The sequence below is a fragment of the Phoca vitulina genome, unplaced genomic scaffold (assembly GCF_004348235.1).
Source record: "Phoca vitulina isolate PV1807 unplaced genomic scaffold, GSC_HSeal_1.0 scaffold7, whole genome shotgun sequence".
NCBI lineage: Eukaryota > Metazoa > Chordata > Mammalia > Carnivora > Phocidae > Phoca > Phoca vitulina.
In genome coordinates, this window is record NW_022589710.1 from 14604855 (window position 1) to 14612943 (window position 8089).

At 40.5% G+C, this 8089-nt stretch overlaps 1 non-coding gene across 1 annotated transcript; it reads left to right on the forward strand.

Moving 5' to 3' along the window:
* Positions 1–3510: 3510 nt before the first annotated feature.
* On the forward strand, positions 3511–3643 carry LOC116633437. The gene has a single exon (XR_004299715.1). It is a non-coding gene; the product is annotated as a small nucleolar RNA SNORA5 (small nucleolar RNA).
* The last annotated feature ends 4446 nt before the right edge of the window (positions 3644–8089 follow it).

Sequence of the window (8089 nt, forward strand, 5' to 3'; positions counted from 1 at the left end):
GTCTACTTAGTGCTAGGACTCTGTACTATATTAGGGATCTCTGATGGTTTATCTGAGTTCCAAATAAAAGACTTACAGGTTAGGGGCGCCTGGGTGGCTCAGTCGTTGAGCGTCTGCCTTCGGCTCAGGTCATGATCCCAGGGTCCAGGGATCGAGCCCCGCATCGGGCTCCCTGCTCGGCAGGGAGTCTGCTTCTCCCTCTCCCTCTCCCCCTGCTTGTGTTCCCTCTCTCGCTGTGTCTCTCTCTGTCAAATAAATAAATAAAAATCTTAAAAAAAAAAGACTTACAGGTTAAAAGCTGTAGAGGATGGGGCACCTGAGTGGCTCAGTCGTTAAGCGTCTGCCTTCGGCTCAGGTCATGATCCCAGGGTCCTGGGATCAAGCCCCACATCAGGCTCCCTGCTCAGCGGGAAGCCTGCTTCTCCCTCTCCCACTCCCCCTGCTTGTGTTCCCTCTCTCGCTGTGTCTCTGTCAAATAAATAAATAAAATCTAAAAAAAAAAAAAGCTGTAGAGGAAATAGAACAATTTACACGGAAAGCCCGAGTTCTGTTCCTTTTATATGATTTGTGTCCTGACAAATGATCTATTTAAAAGTGGTGCCAGGGGGTGCCTGGGTGGCTCAGTCAGGGTCCTGGGATCGAGCCCCGCATCTGGCTCCCTGCTCAGCAGGAAGCCTGCTTCTCCCTCTCCCACTCCCCCTGCTTGTGTTCCCTCTCTCGCTGTGTCTCTGTCAAATAAATAAATAAATTAATTAATTACTTAAATTTAAAAAAATAAAAGTGGTGCCAGGAGGTAGTGGAACTGACTTCCTATTAAAAAAAAATTCCCATCATTAACGTCATTAACAAATCCTTAATAGTTTACTGAACCGTGTTTATTATAATTAGAATCATTTATAAATTATATGTAACAGAGTTTCAAAAACAAGCCAGCTAGTGCATAAGGAAAATGTTACAAAGCAAAATCTAGTATAGACTTGTTACAGTGGACATAAAGCTGACCACATATGTGATAAACAATGGTCTTTCTTAACTGCAAATTATCAGAGATAGGTTTACGGATAATCAGATTTGAACTAGACTTTGGGGGAACAGCACAGTTAAAGACCTTAATATTTTGAGGTACTCCCTGAACATCCTGTCAATTCGACCACCTAAGTGAATTTTGCATTTGTCCTCTTCTTTCCGTCTGCTCTACCACTGCCCCATTTCCAGCCACCATCATCTAGCACCTATATGCTTGCTACAGCCTCCTTTCTGTTTCGTCTTTGGCCCAATCCAATCTATTGATTGTGCCAGCCTACTTACCATTCCTGGAACCTACCAAGTGCTTTCCACTTCACTGCCCTTGTCTGTAGCTTTCACTGCTGTAGTATGTCTGGCATATTAGCTGCCCAATAAATATATGTTGAATCAATGAATAATTGTTTCTTCTTCTGGTTTATAAGTTCCACAAGAACAGAGATCATATCTGTTTAATTCCCCCACTCTATTCCCAGAAGCCAGCATAGCACTTAAGACCTAGTGGGCAGTCCATAAATTTCTACTGAAAGAAAAGAAGGAAGGAAGGAAGGAAAGAAGGGAGGAAGGGAAGAAGGAAGGAAGGGAAGAAGGGAGGGAGGAAAAATTGAGCAAATACTAAGTCTGCTACATGAGTTTTGCTCTAAGAACATGTTATTATCCTCATCATTATTATGATAATTCTTAGTTCCTTTGGAAGCACATAATACCACAATGACATATCATGGAATAAAACAGGAAAGCCTGTTTGGCCCTATTAGAATTGTTTTATAAACATCTGACAAAATGTGCTGTTCTGGAAAACTACAAATAGTAATAAAAATTTCATAATTGCACCTAAATTAGCCCCAAAGCATTATCAGTAATACCTATGGTCTGTATTTCCAAACGCTACCTAATAACGAAATATGCATGTTTTCAGCCATGTTGACAGCTTTTAACTTGAATCTTAAGAACGACTAGGCACATGATAGAAACTATCTTATAACAACCACGTACGGTAGTTTGATTCCTATGAAATAATTGCATATGCTCAGAGAAACATCATGTTTCTAATGCTGGAGGTAATATTACTTCAGTGACACTATCCAAATGAATTGTATTTCTTGTTTCGTACAGCAAGAGATATGCCATTATCTGTTGGATTTAACAAACATGTATCATCCAGGCTGTTTCATATTTAGTACCCCAGGGTATACAATGCAGTAATAATGTATTATGAAAGGAAAATTGTTTTGCACTCTTCCTTGCAAATTATTCTTTCTATCCCATTCTCCACGTGTTCAGAGATTTTTTTCTTTTAAAAAAACATAACATTTTGAAGCCTAGAGATGTGCATGGTACTTGGCCAAGGTTAATAACAAAATCGTACTTTGTTAGCCCACTAGGAACTTCTAATACAGTATAAAAACAATGTAAACACAGAAAAGAGCTGCAAAGACCATTTTTGGGTAAAGAATTTACAAACATATCATATACTTTGTGGGGTGTATGTAAGGTCTACAACCTTGGCCTCATTCACCACAATAGAAATTTTAACCTCATAAAGAACATCAACTACTGGGGCGCCTGGGTGGCTCAGTCATTAAGCGTCTGCCTTCGGCTCAGGTCATGGTCCCAGGGTCCTGGGATCGAGCCCCACATAAGGCTCCCTGCTCGACAGGAAGCCTGCTTCTCCCTCTCCCACTCCCCCTGCTTGTGTTCCCTCTCTTGCTGTCTCTCTCTCTCTGTCAAATAAATAAATGATCTTAAAAAAAAAAAAAAAAAGAACATCAACTATTTTTCTCAAATCAGAAAAACAAAAACTGAATGTACTTTAAGGTAAAAAATATGTAACTTGAATAAAGGAAGTTGGAACTAAAATTTCCTAACTGAATATCTGTGATTTTGTTTTAAGAGTACTGGTCCAGGGGCTCCTGGGTGGCTCAGTCCGTTGAACTTGCAACTCCTGATTCCGGCTCAGGTCATGATCTCAGGATCGTGGGATCGAGCCACACGTCAGGCTCTCAGCTGGGCATGGAACCTGCTTAAGATTCTCTCCCTCTCTCTCTGCCCCTCCCACCCCTACCCCATCCTCCCCCCCCCCCCCCCCCCACAGCCCTTGCTCATTCTCTGTCTCTAAAAAAAAAAAAAGGAGTACTGGTCCAGTTTTTATGAAGCAAGATTTCTCTAAGAACAGTACACTGCCATCTGCCATCTCAGGAGTTAGTTCTGTGGGATTATAGTTGACCTTAATGATTCTCTTTGCTGTCAATTTTTATGATTAATTTGATTGATCTTCTTTTCATATGTTAATAATACAGACCTTCCATTATAGCAAACTATCCAGTTTCATTCTTTGCTTTTCTTCCTGACCATTAACAACAACAGTGTACATGATTTCCTAAAATTCCGTAGGCTTACAAATTAGGCTCTTTATACCAATTTTAATTTCTTCTAACTAGAGAGAAAAATTGCGAAATACAAAAGAGCTCTAAACAACACCGTTACCACAGTTGAGTCAAATTGAGCCCCCGTCCCCATCATGGCAGGAACTGGCCAAATGGCCACAGCAAGGCCTGCAGCTCATGGTCCCCGGGCCCCGGGCCCTGAGACCTGGGGATAAGTTCAGCTGCAGAAAAGGCATACAAACAAACAAACAAAATAAAATAATACCAGTATTCTGCCTTCTAGTTAATCCCTGATAACATTTCTGTCATCCTTTTCTACTTAATGTATTTAAGTAGTCATTCATGCAATTAATCAACAAATATTTATTGATTGCCTACTATGTGGTAGTCATTGTTCTTGGTATTGGCAATATTACTATGAACATAACAGCTAAAATGTCTGCTCCCATGGAACTAACATACTGGTAATGGAAATAGATAATAAATAACTATATAATATGGGAATGTAAGGATTTCAGCTAAGTCGTGTAATTTACAGAAATAGGAACACCAGGAAAGGAAAACATTGAGAGAATCACAAGTGTGATTTTAGATGTATTCAGTTTACAAGGGCCATTAGTTCATCTGAGTTGTGATGTACCATATTGTTTCTAATGGTTTGTCATCTGCTTTTCCACTTGGCCTTTTATGGGTACTTTCCCATTCAAATATACATATTTCTGGGGTTCCTGGGGGGCTCAGTCAGTTAAGCATCTGCCATCAGCTCAAGTCATGATCCCGGGGTCCTGGGATCAAGCCCCACATTAGGCTCCCTGCTCGGCGGAGAGTCTGCTTCTCCCTCTCCCTCTGCCTCATGGCTTGTGCGCTCTCTCTTGCTCTCTCTCTCTCTCTCAAATAAATAAAATCTTTAAAATATATATATATTTCTATTTGCTGATCTTAAAAACCTACCTAGAAAATGTACCTGTTCCTGAATATTTGTCTTTTTTATAATTAGAAATGAGTTATTAGAAATTCTTTACATGCATATTTTATTTTATTTTATTTTATTTTTTTATTTGACAGAGACATTGCGAGAGAGGGAACACAAGCAGGGGGAGTGGGAGAGGGAGAAGCAGGCTTCCCGCCAAGCAGGGAGCCCTATGTGGCGCTTGATCCCAGGACCCTAGGACCATGACCTGAGCCGAAGGCAGACACCTAACAACTGAGCCACCCAGGCGCCCCTACATGCATATTTTAGACATGCCTATTTATTTTGTTATAGTATATCCTAAACATGAAAATACTTGATCAAAGAATAAGCACATTTTAATGCTTTTGTTTTTTATTGGTCAACTTTTTCTCCAGAAAGATTATGTCAATTTTGTCACTGGTTTGCCACTAAGTATTTTATATTTTCTTCTTTAAAAAACAAAGTATTTCTTTTCTATGTTTGATACACTACAGAAATTAAAGCTAACATTTATTGAGAAATTATTGCCTCCCAAATGCCATGCATTTACATGTATCATTTCATTTGAAAGTTAAGATATCAAAGTTTTAAAGAGTTAATAAGTCGCCATCAGCTATTAAGTCAGGGCTAACATCTGAACTCGAGTCATCTGGTTTCATAACCTTGTTTCTATTAAATCCAACACTATATGCAACTTAATTAATAATTGATGATTAGTGTTTAACAATGTGATATTAATATATTTTTATATGTTTACTGGGTTTTTTTGTCATTTTCATGCTGTCAACTCATTCGTGCATTTATTTATTCTGTACCATGACTCTGTGGAAATAATGTTGAGTGAAAACAGACACGGGCTTTAACCTCATGGAGGACACACAGCCCAGTGCAGGAAAGAGAGCAAACTCGGATTGAGAAAGAACTGCAGGATTTGTTGTTTAAGTCCATTCCCAGTATTGGCAACTGTGGAAGGTCAGGACCAGGACTACTGCTCGGGAGGGCCCTCAACTGGACTCTGTAATAAAAGCTGAAGGTTCTTGAGCCCTGTGGCTCAACTAGAAACCCTACTCTTAAATCCCAGAAGTCAAGTCTGAGTTATGGAGCAGACACAGGACAAGTGCAATGTTTTAAGGCAGGATTTAGGGTATAATGTTGTGGTTTCCTGAGTTGAAAGGTATGATGGTTAATTTTATCTGTCAACTAGACTGGGCTAAGGGATGCCCAGATAGCTGGTAAAACATTATTTCTGGATGTGTCTGTGAAGGTGTTTCTAGAAGAGATTAGCATTTTAATTGTTGAACTGAGTATAGTAGATGGCCCTCTCCAGTGTAGAGCATCATTCAATTTACTGGGGACGTGGATAGAACAAAAAGATAGAGTAAGAGCTAATTCACTCTCTCTCCGCTTGAGCTATATCTTGACATAGAGACAGACAAAGAGAGACAGAGATAGGGATAGATATAGATATAGAAATCCTATTGGTTCTGCTTCTCTGGAGCACCCTAATACAGAAGAGAATACAAATAGGAGCACAAGGAATTCATAGCTCCTTGGCCTGACCCCCACCCATATGAACCAGGGGACCCAGGGTACACTTTCATGTGGGATAAGGAAAGCATACAGTAGGTTATCGACTTTACCAAGATAACTTTTAACTCTCTCTACTTAAAAGCCTCCTTTCTACCAAGTCACTAACCTGCAAATATCTTGGGTTTCCACAGCTTGGAAAAGCATCATTTTACAGAGAAGGAAACAGCGTCTCTAAATCAACAAAATTATGAGCAAAGTGAACTTTGATCAGTCCCATCATCAGAGATTGAAAAATATGCCATTAGAAATATTTCCTGAAAAAAATAACAAATTAAAAAATCCTAGTCAATTCCACCAGGACCGGAATGCAGACGGTATCAGCGGAAGACAGCTGAACAGAGGCATCCATACCAGAACAGACCTGAAAGCATCATCTTCAACACACTGAGGAGTTGTTCTTATCAGCTGCTTAGTGTAAAGAACTAGGTTAGCCGGAGGATGCCTGTGCAGCCCGTACAGTATTGCATTTACCTTCATTTAGCTAAGGTAGAGTCAAGCGTATGTAGTTTCATACTAAGACTCAAAATAGGTGACTTATCCAAGGTCACCCAACCAGTCAGTGAGGCCTGGCATTCTGGCTTCTATTCGACCACAAACCCAGCTCTTTTCCATCTCATCAGACTTTTTGTAGTTCAACATGATTTTTGAGTTTTGGGAGAGAAGAAGCATTATATTAAGACTCTTAAGTTCAATAAGCTTATCATCAAACTTGCTTTTTAAAATGGACGTAATGCAGTTGGTAACAGAGGCGGTAAAAACTTTCCCTGTGGCTCTGAGAGCCTTGTTTACCACTCACTGATCGCCGTGACAATGCTACCATAAATAACCCCAGATAAATTGCTATGTATAATCACAGAAGACATCCATATGCATGAGTCACCTGTCAGCTCTCCAATCCCATCATTTCCAATACCTGTCAACATGTCATCAAGGACTCTCTGAGTTTGTGACACAAAACTTACTCTCTCAAGAAGCTGAAAATTACGCAGTGCTACACAGACTTGTGGTTGAAGAAAAACTAGGAAGTGCCCACTGTTTGGGAGGAAGAATGGGTATGGATTTGGCAGGTCACTCTGAACTTCCTTTGCCCCACCCCCACAGTGCAAGGATCCAGCCTCAAGGTTACAAATTCAAATCCACTTTTTTACTTGTGGTTAAACAATATCCACTGACTCGCACCACATGAACCACAGGAGTCAAGGCCTAGAATGTTCTCGGAATCCTCTAGGACAAACTACCAGATGGAAACTTACCCTGATGTGGTATATGTCAGCCACAGCCATTTTTCAGGAAAGGCTTGGGTCGCTTGGGCAGAATTGGTTGTGATGGCTCAGTAGAAAAGGTTTAGTCTTGAGAGGTCATCAATAATATAAGGGCAGGTAAGAAGCAAAAGTCAGGACACAAAGGCTAGCTTCCAGGTCAGCAAGGTAGGCGGTATGCAATTCCTCAAACCCAGGAACAGAGGTTGAGATCCCATCAGGCAAGAGCCAGGAGTCAAACACTTCACAGCAAGAGGCAGGCAGGTAAAGCAGCAATCCACACAGACAACCCACAGGTAAGGGGAAGCAAGTAGTACAGGTCCGAGTCACTAAGAGACTCAAAGCCTGAGGAGAAAAGTGAGTCAGTCCAAGACATCAGTAGACAAGACATCATGTTGTAAATCTGATTCTGAGACAAGATCTGTCTCATCCGAGGGCCTCTTTCACATTGGCTGCCAAGTCTCAGCACACAGCTGCGAAGAGATGAGTGGTTTCACCTGTCTAGCACACAGCTTCTGGTGGATCTGAGAAAGAGAAGCCAAAAATAAAAGCTCAAAGAAGAGTGAGCTTGCATTTTTTTATTAATCTAGTAAGTATATATGAATAAATGCACGTGCCATTTAAGTAAGGCTAGTAACGCACAAAACTATACTGAATCGATGTCATGCCTGTAGGAAATCAATTATCAATAATAATGATAGTAATAATAACATTGCTACACACCAGATACGTTTTTGTGGAGAACAAAACAACCATAGCAATAGTAATAGCTAATCTAATCAAGCAGCTGTCAACCACCAGGCTCTGTTTCCAGGTGCTTTACATGTGATGTCTCCCTCTAAATAATTCCCAGTGGGTCTGACTCTTCTCTCCATTTC